General features: G+C 38.9%; 1 pseudogene; it reads left to right on the top strand.

Moving 5' to 3' along the window:
- The window catches only part of LOC119558701, a 9,324-nt pseudogene extending 57 nt beyond the window's left edge, over positions 1–9,267 (top strand).
- The last annotated feature ends 5,733 nt before the right edge of the window (positions 9,268–15,000 follow it).

Here is a 15,000-nt window from a genome sequence, read left to right as displayed (position 1 = left end):
AAAGAAACTAACCAGGATTTTCTTAGTAGCGGCGAGCGAAAAGAAATCAGTTCAGCACTAAGTCACTTTGTCTATATGGCAAATGTGAGATGCAGTGTATGGAGCGTCAATATTCTAGTATGAGAAATTAACGATTTAAGTCCTTCTTAAATGAGGCCATTTACCCATAGAGGGTGCCAGGCCCGTATAACGTTAATGATTACTAGATGATGTTTCCAAAGAGTCGTGTTGCTTGATAGTGCAGCACTAAGTGGGTGGTAAACTCCATCTAAAACTAAATATAACCATGAGACCGATAGTAAACAAGTACCGTGAGGGAAAGTTGAAAAGAACTCTGAATAGAGAGTTAAACAGTACGTGAAACTGCTTAGAGGTTAAGCCCGATGAACCTGAATATCCGTTATGGAAAATTCATCATTAAAATTGTAATATTTAAACAATATTATGATAATAGTGTGCATTTTTTCCATATAAGGACATTGTAATCTATTAGCATACAAAATTTATCATAAAATATAACTTATAGTTTATTCAAATTAATTTGCTTGCATTTTAACACAGAATAAATGTTATTAATTTGATAAAGTGCTGATAGATTTATATGAATACAGTGCGTTAATTTTTCGGAATTATATAATGGCATAATTATCATTGATTTTTGTGTTTATTATATGCACTTGTATGATTAACAATGCGAAAGATTCAGGATACCTTCGGGACCCGTCTTGAAACACGGACCAAGGAGTCTAACATATGTGCAAGTTATTGGGATATAAACCTAATAGCGTAATTAACTTGACTAATAATGGGATTAGTTTTTTAACTATTTATAGCTAATTAACACAATCCCGGGGCGTTCTATATAGTTATGTATAATGATATTTATATTATTTATGCCTCTAACTGGAACGTACCTTGAGCATATATGCTGTGACCCGAAAGATGGTGAACTATACTTGATCAGGTTGAAGTCAGGGGAAACCCTGATGGAAGACCGAAACAGTTCTGACGTGCAAATCGATTGTCAGAATTGAGTATAGGGGCGAAAGACCAATCGAACCATCTAGTAGCTGGTTCCTTCCGAAGTTTCCCTCAGGATAGCTGGTGCATTTTAATGTTATATAAAATAATCTTATCTGGTAAAGCGAATGATTAGAGGCCTTAGGGTCGAAACGATCTTAACCTATTCTCAAACTTTAAATGGGTAAGAACCTTAACTTTCTTGATATGAAGTTCAAGGTTATGATATAATGTGCCCAGTGGGCCACTTTTGGTAAGCAGAACTGGCGCTGTGGGATGAACCAAACGTAATGTTACGGTGCCCAAATTAACAACTCATGCAGATACCATGAAAGGCGTTGGTTGCTTAAAACAGCAGGACGGTGATCATGGAAGTCGAAATCCGCTAAGGAGTGTGTAACAACTCACCTGCCGAAGCAACTAGCCCTTAAAATGGATGGCGCTTAAGTTGTATACCTATACATTACCGCTAAAGTAGATGATTTATATTACTTGTGATATAAATTTTGAAACTTTAGTGAGTAGGAAGGTACAATGGTATGCGTAGAAGTGTTTGGCGTAAGCCTGCATGGAGCTGCCATTGGTACAGATCTTGGTGGTAGTAGCAAATAATCGAATGAGACCTTGGAGGACTGAAGTGGAGAAGGGTTTCGTGTGAACAGTGGTTGATCACGAGTTAGTCGGTCCTAAGTTCAAGGCGAAAGCCGAAAATTTTCAAGTAAAACACAAATGCCATACAAATATAATTATATTATATAAATCAAGCTAATTAATATACTTGAATAATTTTGAACGAAAGGGAATACGGTTCCAATTCCGTAACCTGTTGAGTATCCGTTTGTTATTAAATATGGGCCTCGTGCTCATCCTGGCAACAGGAACGACCATAAAGAAGCCGTCGAGAGATATCGGAAGAGTTTTCTTTTCTGTTTTATAGCCGTACTACCATGGAAGTCTTTCGCAGAGAGATATGGTAGATGGGCTAGAAGAGCATGACATATACTGTTGTGTCGATATTTTCTCCTCGGACCTTGAAAATTTATGGTGGGGACACGCAAACTTCTCAACAGGCCGTACCAATATCCGCAGCTGGTCTCCAAGGTGAAGAGTCTCTAGTCGATAGAATAATGTAGGTAAGGGAAGTCGGCAAATTAGATCCGTAACTTCGGGATAAGGATTGGCTCTGAAGATTGAGATAGTCGGGCTTGATTGGGAAACAATAACATGGTTTATGTGCTCGTTCTGGGTAAATAGAGTGTCTGGCATTTATGTTGGTCACTTGTTCCCCGGATAGTTTAGTTACGTAGCCAATTGTGGAACTTTCTTGCTAAAATTTTTAAGAATACTAATTGGGTTAAACCAATTAGTTCTTATTAATTATAACGATTATCAATTAACAATCAATTCAGAACTGGCACGGACTTGGGGAATCCGACTGTCTAATTAAAACAAAGCATTGTGATGGCCCTAGCGGGTGTTGACACAATGTGATTTCTGCCCAGTGCTCTGAATGTCAAAGTGAAGAAATTCAAGTAAGCGCGGGTCAACGGCGGGAGTAACTATGACTCTCTTAAGGTAGCCAAATGCCTCGTCATCTAATTAGTCAGTTGTCAGTCATTGCTCTGGAGAGCAGACGTGTTTTTCGAGCGCTCCGTGTGACGGGTCAATTTCGGCAGTAAAACGCTTATTTCCTTGCTAAAAAATAGCATAAATATTCGCGCATTGTGTCCGCAAAATCATTCCGTGTGTTTTCTGCACAAAAAAAGTGGTAGGAAGGCCAAAATCGCGATTTTCCACCCCAGACAGTTCGAGAAGGTTCGACGTGCTGAGAGAGGCGCTCTCTCGGGCGCTCCGTGTGTCAGGCCAATTTCGGCAATAAAACTCCTATTCCATTGCTAAAAATAGCACAAATATTCGCGCATTGTGGTCGCATAGTCATTCCGCGTGTTTTCTGCACGAAAAAGGTGGTGGGAAGGCCAAAATCGCGATTTTCCACCCCAGACATTTCGAGAACGTTCGACGTGCTGAGACAGAGGCGCTCTCTCGGGCGCCCCGTGTGTCAGGCCAATTTCGGCAATAAAACTCCTATTCCATTGCTAAAAATAGCACAAATATTCGCGCATTGTGGTCGCATAGTCATTCCGCGTGTTTTCTGCACGAAAAAGGTGGTGGGAAGGCCAAAATCGCGATTTTCCACCCCAGACATTTCGAGAACGTTCGACGTGCTGAGACAGAGGCGCTCTCTCGGGCGCCCCGTGTGTCAGGCCAATTTCGGCAATAAAACTCATACTTCATCGTTGTGAGAGAGGCGCTCTCTCTCGAGTGGCGCCTGCCTTATCTAGATAACATTTTGACAGCAACGCGGTTCGCGTCTGCACTAAATTTGAACCGGTTCGTGTCTCCGCAAATTGGTTGGTTTTTGGAAATCAGCTGATTTCATTCCGCCAGAGGGCGACTACTCCAGGATTCATAGCATACATTCGGCGACTCCTCATCGCTGTATCACTCCGCCAGAGGGCGGCGACTCCTAAAACTATTGCCTACATTTCGGCGACACCTCGTCGTCGATTTTTGTCAGCAGAGGGAAAGGAAATAAATAGTTCACTCACACAGTTAGCCGGCTGTGCTTGTTGGTGGTGCTGTCGCCATGGGTGACAATAGCAACACCGGCAGCATGGAAGTGGACAACGCGGCTGTAGCCGCACTCAAAAAATGCACTTGGCAGGTTCTGAAGCCGAGAGTCTTACCAAAAGGAGTCAAAAGGAGTCTACCTCCCGGGTCGCCAGAGGCAATTAGAGGCGTAAAGAAAATCATCGTGGAGAAACGGGAAAAATCTCCCAGCCCAACCCCGAGCTCCTCGAGCTCCTCGAGCCCCTCAAACATCTCTTCACCTGAGGAAGGTGAGATAACTCGCCCTTACATTTTTCCTAAAAAGACCATAAAGAATAAGGCTGCCGTGAATCAAGACAAAAAGATGGATATTGGTCCTAGCACCTCTAATCGCTTCGCTTCTCTGCCGGTAGAGAGCAGCAATGAAAAGACCGCCGATAATGCCGAACCTAAAGCAGCACCCAAGCCCCCTCCAATTTTTGTGCCGGATGTAGAAAACATTGGCGAATTTTTAAACGAACTGCGCACATTGGTGAATTCCGATACTTTCTCTTACAAGGCAACGGGAAGAGGCAACATCAGGCTGATGCCGAAGGACAGCACCACTTACCGAAAAATTGTTGCTCACCTGGACAACTGTCAAGTAGCTTTCCGTACCTTCCAACTGAAGGAAGAGCGAGCTTTCCGCATTGTTGTCAAAGGACTACACCATACTACACCAATTGAGGAGGTCAAGCAAGCCTTTGTGAATCTCGGCCACAATGTGCGTGATGCTAAAAATGCAGTATCAAGAGTAACAAAAATGCCATTGTCGATGTTTTTCGTCAACCTCGAACCAGCTCCAACAAACAAGAAAGTCTTCGAAACCAACAGACTGTGCCATGCCGTCGTCTCCATTGAGGAGCCAAAAAAGTTCGACGGAGTGGTACAATGCTTCCGCTGCCAAGCTTTTGGGCATACTAAGAGGTACTGCAAACTCCAACATGTCTGTGTCAAATGCGGATTATCACACGACTCCCTGAATTGCATGAAGGCAAAGGAAGACCCACCTGTGTGCGGAAATTGTGGTGATGAACACACCGCCTCCTACCGCGGTTGTAGAGTCTACATAGAAGCCAAGAAGCGCTTCAGCCCTAAGCCTAAGGCAGTAACTACTTCTTCATCCAATCCTGCTCCACACGCAAATTTCCCAGCGAGCAGTGCCGCGAACCAAACAGGGAATCACAAATACAGTTACGCCAACGTTGCTAGGGCTGGCGCGGCTGGAAACTTCGACAATAATGGCCAGTCCCCCCTTGATGCCTTGGAGGAGAGAATGATGCGCCGAATGGAATCCATGATGAACTCCATGTTCAATCAGTTCCAAAACTTAGTGATGACAATGCTCTCCAACCAGAACAATCATAAATGTCCATAAACACCCAACTTATAATATGGAATGCGAACGGCTTGGCTCGGAGCAAGCCCGAGGTCGAGCATTATATAAAGACCAACCAAGTAGACATCTTACTCGTGTCCGAGACACACTTCACCACCAGATCCCACTTTACCATTCCCGGCTACGAAATAATCAACGCATTGCACCCTGGCGACCGGATGCGTGGAGGAGCCTCTATTATCATCAGACGCGGCATTCAATACGAGGAGCTCGAGCCCGTACAACTGGAATGGATGCAGTGTGCGAAAATCCACCTTATAACGTCGCAAGGCAAAATTACCATCGCCTCCGCATACCTCCCTCCAAGATACACACTGAGCCAAAGTGATCTGTCCGACGTACTACTGAATCTGGGTCCTAGATTCTTAATCGGAGGCGACTTCAACGCAAAACATACCTGGTGGGGATCACGAACCGTCAACCCGAAAGGAAGCACACTTCTTGGATGCATCAGGGCACTGGGTTGCACCGTCTATTCAACTGGAGAGCCTACCTACTGGCCCACCGACCCAGCCAAAATTCCGGACCTCTTGGACTTTGCATTCAGCAGAGGAGTTGACCCCACAAAAATATCTACGGCTGCATGCCATGATCTTACATCCGATCACAGCATGGTCAAGATTTTGTATAACAACTCCTATCTGAGAAATCCAACTGCAGTCAAGCTCATCAGACGGAATACAAACATCCCGATTTTTAAGTCTTGGCTAGAAAATCATGTAGACCCCCAGCCAGTTCTAGAAAGTCCAATAGACATCGACGAAGCGGTGGAGTACCTCACCAGACAGGTTCATCTGGCAGCAAGCATCGCAACTCCAGAGGCTGAAACCACGCGAACGGTGCACACCAGAGGCCACAGAGACAACTATCTCTGGTCAACCGAGCTGGCAACAATGGTAAGCGAAAAAACGGCGTTTGAGGAGGGTCTGGCAGCTTAGTAGAAGACGGTCAGACAAAACAATCTACAACAGGGCTTGTAAAGACCTTAGCAGGATGCTTCTTGATCTAAAAAGCAAGTCCCTAGAAGCTTACCTCGCGGACCTTGAACCCTGCAGTGCACACCACAAGCTTTGGAATGCAACAAAGTATTTAAAGCGACCCACACGGAGGATAGCCCCGGTCAGATCATCAACTGGAGCTTGGTGTCGTTCAGACCAGGAAAAAGCAAACGCCTTTGCCGACCACTTAAAGAGTAGTTTCCAGCCATTCGACCTGTGCGACCCAGTGGACTATCAAGAGACTCTTCATTTCCTGGATGTGGCGTGTCCCATGGACTTGCCCATTCCAGAAATCGACTGCGAGGAGATAGAGGAGGAGATAGCAACACTCAAACCATCAAAGTCTCCCGGGTATGATCGCCTGGATGCCGCTGCTCTGAAGTTCATGCCGCCGAACTGCATCGGAAACCTAAAGTTCATCATGAACCAAAGTCTAAGACTCGGTCATTTCCCAACACAATGGAAATGTGCCGAAGTTATCGTCATCGCCAAACCAGGTAAGCCTGAGGCCGAACTGGGATCATACAGGCCCATCAGCCTCCTGTCAATTCTCTCAAAAATCCTGGAAAAATTATTCCTGAGGAGATTGATGCCTATATTAGAAGAACAACATGTTATCCCAGATCACCAGTTTGGCTTCAGGCGAGCTCACGGGACTATACAGCAGTGTCACAGGGTAGTCAGCTGCATTCTAGACTCCTTCGAGACTAAAAGGTTCTGCTCTGCAGCGTTCCTAGACGTCAGGCAAGCGTTTGACAGAGTATGGCACCAGGGCCTACTGTTCAAATTAAAGCACAGCCTGCCTACCCCTTACTATCTTCTACTAAAGGGCTACCTCGAAAATAGAAGATTTTACGTAAGGTGCAAACATCAGGAATCGCCTATCCACGAAGTGGCCGCCGGAGTTCCCCAAGGCAGCGTGCTAAGTCCTATACTATACTCGGTGTATACCGCGGACATGCCCATTCCCTCTGGTAGCCACAGCATGGTATGCACATACGCGGATGACACGGCTTTCTTAGTCTCCGAAGACTCCCTGCCAATGGCTGCGCAAGGCCTACAACAAGCTCTGTCCAACATAGAACCATGGCTAAAGAGATGGAATATCATTATCAACCCAGAGAAGTCTACGCATATAACCTTCTCTCTAAGGCCAGGAATATCCCCAGCGGTTTTGTTAAACAATGCTGCCATACCACAACAGCCTTCAGTCAAATATCTGGGCCTGACACTGGACCGTAGACTAACATGGAAGGATCACATAGTGGCCAAAACAAAGCTAATGAAACTAAAAAGCCGGCAAATGTGGTGGTTATTGCAAAGAAGGAGTAAATTATCCTTAAAAAACAAATTGCTCCTTTATAATAGCATAATCAAACCAGCGTGGATTTATGGCATTGAAATATGGGGCACTGCAGCCAGTTCAAATTTAAAAAAACTAGAAAGAGCAGAAAACAGAATCCTGCGTCAAATTCTAAATGCGCCGTTCTACGTACGTAACACCACAATAAAGAGGGACTTAAAGCTTCCCACAGTGGTAGAAGAGGTAGCTAAATTCAGCAGAAGGCATCTGGATAAAATGGTAGCCCACATAAACCCACTCGCAACCAGAGTGCTGGATGGACAACCTCGGAGGTTAAAAAGACGACACCCTGCGGACCTGCCCTTCAGGGTCCCTTGATCCTAAGGCATCATAATTGATGTAACCACCAAAACTGACACACAAACTCACTAATCCACTCACACCTATCTTGTATAATCTTAATACACCTCAACACACAAAATATTGTTACCTCACACTCAATTTTATCAAAAAATTTAATCTATTGCCCACCGGGCAGACGTAAATATAAAGTATCATATCAAAAAAAAAAAAAAAAAAAAAAAAAAATGCCTCGTCATCTAATTAGTGACGCGCATGAATGGATTAACGAGATTCCTACTGTCCCTATCTACTATCTAGCGAAACCACAGCCAAGGGAACGGGCTTGGAATAATTAGCGGGGAAAGAAGACCCTTTTGAGCTTGACTCTAATCTGGCAGTGTAAGGAGACATAAGAGGTGTAGAATAAGTGGGAGATATTAGACTTCGGTTTGGTATCGCCAATGAAATACCACTACTCTTATTGTTTCCTTACTTACTTGATTAAATGGAACGTGTATCATTTCCTAGCCATTATACGGATATATTTATTATATCTTATGGTATTGGGTTTTGATGCAAGCTTCTTGATCAAAGTATCACGAGTTTGTTATATAATCGCAAACAAATTCTTTAATAAAACGGTGCATTTATGTATTTTTGATTTGAAAATTTGGTATAACTCCAATTACTCAGGTATGATCCAATTCAAGGACATTGCCAGGTAGGGAGTTTGACTGGGGCGGTACATCTCTCAAATAATAACGGAGGTGTCCCAAGGCCAGCTCAGTGCGGACAGAAACCACACATAGAGCAAAAGGGCAAATGCTGACTTGATCTCGGTGTTCAGTACACACAGGGACAGCAAAAGCTCGGCCTATCGATCCTTTTGGTTTAAAGAGTTTTTAACAAGAGGTGTCAGAAAAGTTACCATAGGGATAACTGGCTTGTGGCGGCCAAGCGTTCATAGCGACGTCGCTTTTTGATCCTTCGATGTCGGCTCTTCCTATCATTGTGAAGCAAAATTCACCAAGCGTTGGATTGTTCACCCATGCAAGGGAACGTGAGCTGGGTTTAGACCGTCGTGAGACAGGTTAGTTTTACCCTACTAATGACAAAACGTTGTTGCGACAGCATTCCTGCGTAGTACGAGAGGAACCGCAGGTACGGACCAATGGCACAATACTTGTTCGAGCGAACAGTGGTATGACGCTACGTCCGTTGGATTATGCCTGAACGCCTCTAAGGTCGTATCCGTGCTGGACTGCAATGATAAATAAGGGGCAATTTGCATTGTATGGCTTCTAAACCATTTAAAGTTTATAATTTACTTTATAAACGACAATGGATGTGATGCCAATGTAATTTGTAACATAGTAAATTGGGAGGATCTTTGATCACCTGATGCCGCGCTAGTTACATATAAAAGCATTATTTAATACAATGACAAAGCCTAGAATCAATTGTAAACGACTTTTGTAACAGGCAAGGTGTTGTAAGTGGTTGAGCAGCTGCCATACTGCGATCCACTGAAGCTTATCCTTTGCTTGATGATTCGATAATAAAGATGTTGCAAGCGGGCATAATCATTATGCTTGCTTGCAGCATCGCACGCCACTTTGTTTGTGGTGTGTAAGGTAGGGAAGAAGAAATATAAAAGACCTAAATTGGAAACATCAATATATAAGTAAATATTGAACAAACAAAATGTATCGTCATCTTATTAGTGACGCGATGATAAAGTGGCAAACATATTCCATGTATAAATATTCCTATGGTATTAAAATTCAAGTAAAGAGGACATATATAAAAGTTTGTATATATGGTTCATTCAATGGTAGCAGCGGTTGGTTGGTTGGTGTCTGCTCCTCTTATTGTTCAAAACTTATGTTATGGTAGCAAGTCTATATCGTCATATTATTAGTGACGCGAAAAAGTAGTGGCAAAACATATTCCATGTATAAATAAATATTCCTATGGTATTGAAATTCAAGTAAAGAGGCCATTCAAGTAAAGAGGACTTATATAAATATAAGTATATATAATGGTAGCAGCGCGGTTGGTTGGTTGGTGTGTCTGCTCCTCTTATTGTTCAAAACTTATGTTATGGTAGCAAGACTGTATCGTCATATTATTAGTGACGCGAAAAAGTAGTGGCAAAACATATTCCATGTATAAATATTCCTATGGTATTGAAATTCAACTAAAGAGGACATATAAAATTACTATCAATGGTAGCAGTGGTTGGTTGGTTGGTGGTTGGTTGGCGGCTGCTCCTATTATTGTTCAAGACTTATGTTATGGTAGCAAGTCTGTATCGTCATATTAATTATTAGTGACGCGAAAAAGTAGTGGAAATCATATTCCATGTATAAATAGATTCCTATGGTAATGAAATTTTCAAGTAAAGAGAGGACCATTCAAGTAAGAGGACATATAAAAAGTAAGTATATGTTCCTCCAATGGTAGCAGTGGTTGGTTGGTTGGCGGCTGATCCTCTTATTGTTCAAAACTTATTTTATCAATATGAGTTTGGCAATACAATAAAGAAGACCAATCTAATCCATATAAAACTAAATGTATTATATGGATATGCTTAGGAAACCCATATATTCATAAAAAAAAATTATGTATAGAAAATTATACATATATCTTTTATATAAATGAATCGTATGGATATCGCCTTATGGTAGGTATAATAACTTTTTAAGGCATAATAATGTATAATATAGAAAATATACATTGAAATATAAATGCATTTTTATAGATATGGCGGCATATAAGTGCCATATACACAAGAATAAATAATAGAATTTACCAATATATAATTAAAATGAGATATATAAACCTAGTGAGGGGCTGCACTAGTATATGAATCGTATGGATATGGCTTATAGGTATAATACCTATAAGGCATAATAATGTATAATATAATAAATATAAATTAAGATATGAATGAATTATATAAATATGGCATAGAAATGCCATATACATACATAAGAATAAATGGTAGAATTTACCCATATATCACTGAAACACGATATATAAACCTAATGATAGCTGGCACTAGTACTGTAAACATGCACGCAATAGTGCGTGGGGTAAAAAACTACTATAGGGAGGTGGTCGTTGGCGGGCCCCTCCTCGTATTGGTCAAAACTTATGTTATGCATATGAATTTGTCAATACTATATAGAACGCCAAGCATATCCATATAAACTATGGATATGCATAGAAATCCATACAAAAGTAAAAAAAAATTATGTATAGAAAAATATACATATATTTATATAAGTGAATCGTATGGATATGGCTTATAGGTATAATACCTATAAGGCATAATAATGTATAACAAGTAAATATACATTGAAATGTGAATGCATTGTATGGATATGGCATATAAATGCCATATATATAGAAATAAATTGTATATCAATGATATAACAATTATAAACCTAGTGAGGGGCGGCACTAGTGAATGAATCGTATGGATATGGCTTATAGGTATAATACCTATAAGGCATAATAATGTATAATATAATAAATATACATTAAGATATGAATGGATTGTATAAATATGGCATAGAAATGCCATATACATAAGAATAAATGGTAGAATTTACCCATATATCACTGAAACACGATATATAAACCTAGTGATAGCTGGCACTAGTACTGTAAACAGGCACGCAATAGTGCGTGGGGTAAAAAACTACTATAGGGAGGTGGTCGTTGGCGGGCCCCTCCTCGTATTGGTCAAAACTTATGTTATGCATATGAATTTGTCAATACTATATAGAACGCCAAGCATATCCATATAAACTATGGATATGCATAGAAATCCATACAAAAGTAAAAAAAAATTATGTATAGAAAAATATACATATATTTATATAAGTGAATCGTATGGATATGGCTTATAGGTATAATACCTATAAGGCATAATAATGTATAACAAGTAAATATACATTGAAATGTGAATGCATTGTATGGATATGGCATATAAATGCCATATATATAGAAATAAATTGTATATCAATGATATAACAATTATAAACCTAGTGAGGGGCGGCACTAGTGAATGAATCGTATGGATATGGCTTATAGGTATAATACCTATAAGGCATAATAATGTATAATATAATAAATATACATTAAGATATGAATGGATTGTATAAATATGGCATAGAAATGCCATATACATAAGAATAAATGGTAGAATTTACCCATATATCACTGAAACACGATATATAAACCTAGTGATAGCTGGCACTAGTACTGTAAACAGGCACGCAATAGTGCGTGGGGTAAAAAACTACTATAGGGAGGTGGTCGTTGGCGGGCCCCTCCTCGTATTGGTCAAAACTTATGTTATGCATATGAATTTGTCAATACTATATAGAACGCCAAGCATATCCATATAAACTATGGATATGCATAGAAAACCATACAAAAGTAAAAAAAAATTATGTATAGAAAAATATACATATATTTATATAAGTGAATCGTATGGATATGGCTTATAGGTATAATACCTATAAGGCATAATAATGTATAACAAGTAAATATACATTGAAATGTGAATGCATTGTATGGATATGGCATATAAATGCCATATATATAGAAATAAATTGTATATCAATGATATAACAATTATAAACCTAGTGAGGGGCGGCACTAGTGAATGAATCGTATGGATATGGCTTATAGGTATAATACCTATAAGGCATAATAATGTATAATATAATAAATATACATTAAGATATGAATGGATTGTATAAATATGGCATAGAAATGCCATATACATAAGAATAAATGGTAGAATTTACCCATATATCACTGAACACGATATATAAACCTAGTGATAGCTGGCACTAGTACTGTAAACAGGCACGCAATAGTGCGTGGGGTAAAAAACTACTATAGGGAGGTGGTCGTTGGCGGGCCCCTCCTCGTATTGGTCAAAACTTATGTTATGCATATGAATTTGTCAATACTATATAGAACGCCAAGCATATCCATATAAACTATGGATATGCATAGAAAACCATACAAAAGTAAAAAAAAATTATGTATAGAAAAATATACATATATTTATATAAGTGAATCGTATGGATATGGCTTATAGGTATAATACCTATAAGGCATAATAATGTATAACAAGTAAATATACATTGAAATGTGAATGCATTGTATGGATATGGCATATAAATGCCATATATATAGAAATAAATTGTATATCAATGATATAACAATTATAAACCTAGTGAGGGGCGGCACTAGTGAATGAATCGTATGGATATGGCTTATAGGTATAATACCTATAAGGCATAATAATGTATAATATAATAAATATACATTAAGATATGAATGGATTGTATAAATATGGCATAGAAATGCCCATATACATAAGAATAAATGGTAGAAATTTACCCATATATCACTGAAACACGATATATAAACCTAGTGATAGCTGGCACTAGTACTGTAAACAGGCACGCAATAGTGCGTGGGGTAAAAAACTACTATAGGGAGGTGGTCGTTGGCGGGCCCCTCCTCGTATTGGTCAAAACTTATGTTATGCATATGAATTTGTCAATACTATATAGAACGCCAAGCATATCCATATAAACTATGGATATGCATAGAAAACCATACAAAAGTAAAAAAAAATTATGTATAGAAAAAATATACATATATTTATATAAGTGAATCGTATGGATATGGCTTATAGGTATAATACCTATAAGGCATAATAATGTATAACAAGTAAATATACATTGAAATGTGAATGCATTGTATGGATATGGCATATAAATGCCATATATATAGAAATAAATTGTATATCAATGATATAACAATTATAAACCTAGTGAGGGGCGGCACTAGTGAATGAATCGTATGGATATGGCTTATAGGTATAATACCTATAAGGCATAATAATGTATAATATAATAAATATACATTAAGATATGAATGGATTGTATAAATATGGCATAGAAATGCCATATACATAAGAATAAATGGTAGAATTTACCCATATATCACTGAAACACGATATATAAACCTAGTGATAGCTGGCACTAGTACTGTAAACAGGCACGCAATAGTGCGTGGGGTAAAAAACTACTATAGGGAGGTGGTCGTTGGCGGGCCCCTCCTCGTATTGGTCAAAACTTATGTTATGCATATGAATTTGTCAATACTATATAGAACGCCAAGCATATCCATATAAACTATGGATATGCATAGAAAACCATACAAAAGTAAAAAAAAATTATGTATAGAAAAAAATATACATATATTTATATAAGTGAATCGTATGGATATGGCTTATAGGTATAATACCTATAGGCATAATAATGTATAACAAGTAAATATACATTGAAATGTGAATGCATTGTATGGATATGGCATATAAATGCCATATATATAGAAATAAATTGTATATCAATGATATAACAATTATAAACCTAGTGAGGGGCGGCACTAGTGAATGAATCGTATGGATATGGCTTATAGGTATAATACCTATAAGGCATAATAATGTATAATATAATAAATATACATTAAGATATGAATGGATTGTATAAATATGGCATAGAAATGCCATATACATAAGAATAAATGGTAGAATTTACCCATATATCACTGAAACACGATATATAAACCTAGTGATAGCTGGCACTAGTACTGTAAACAGGCACGCAATAGTGCGTGGGGTAAAAAACTAACTATAGGGAGGTGGTCGTTGGCGGGCCCCTCCTCGTATTGGTCAAAACTTATGTTATGCATATGAATTTGTCAATACTATATAGAACGCCAAGCATATCCATATAAACTATGGATATGCATAGAAATCCATACAAAATAAAAAAAAATTATGTATAGAAAAATATACATATATTTATATAAGTGAATCGTATGGATATGGCTTATAGGTATAATACCTATAAGGCATAATAATGTATAACAAGTAAATATACATTGAAATGTGAATGCATTGTATGGATATGGCATATAAATGCCATATATATAGAAATAAATTGTATATCAATGATATAACAATTATAAACCTAGTGAGGGGCGGCACTAGTGAATGAATCGTATGGATATGGCTTATAGGTATAATACCTATAAGGCATAATAATGTATAATATAATAAATATACATTAAGATATGAATGGATTGTATAAATATGGCATAGAAATGCCATATACATAAGAATAAATGGTAGAATTTACCCATATATCACTGAAACATGATATATAAACCTAGTGATAGCTGGCACT

The sequence above is a fragment of the Drosophila subpulchrella genome, unplaced genomic scaffold, assembly GCF_014743375.2.
Source record: "Drosophila subpulchrella strain 33 F10 #4 breed RU33 unplaced genomic scaffold, RU_Dsub_v1.1 Primary Assembly Seq129, whole genome shotgun sequence".
Classification (NCBI taxonomy): domain Eukaryota; kingdom Metazoa; phylum Arthropoda; class Insecta; order Diptera; family Drosophilidae; genus Drosophila; species Drosophila subpulchrella.
Note: the sequence above shows the minus strand (reverse complement) of the source record. Positions and strands in the feature narration are given on the sequence as shown.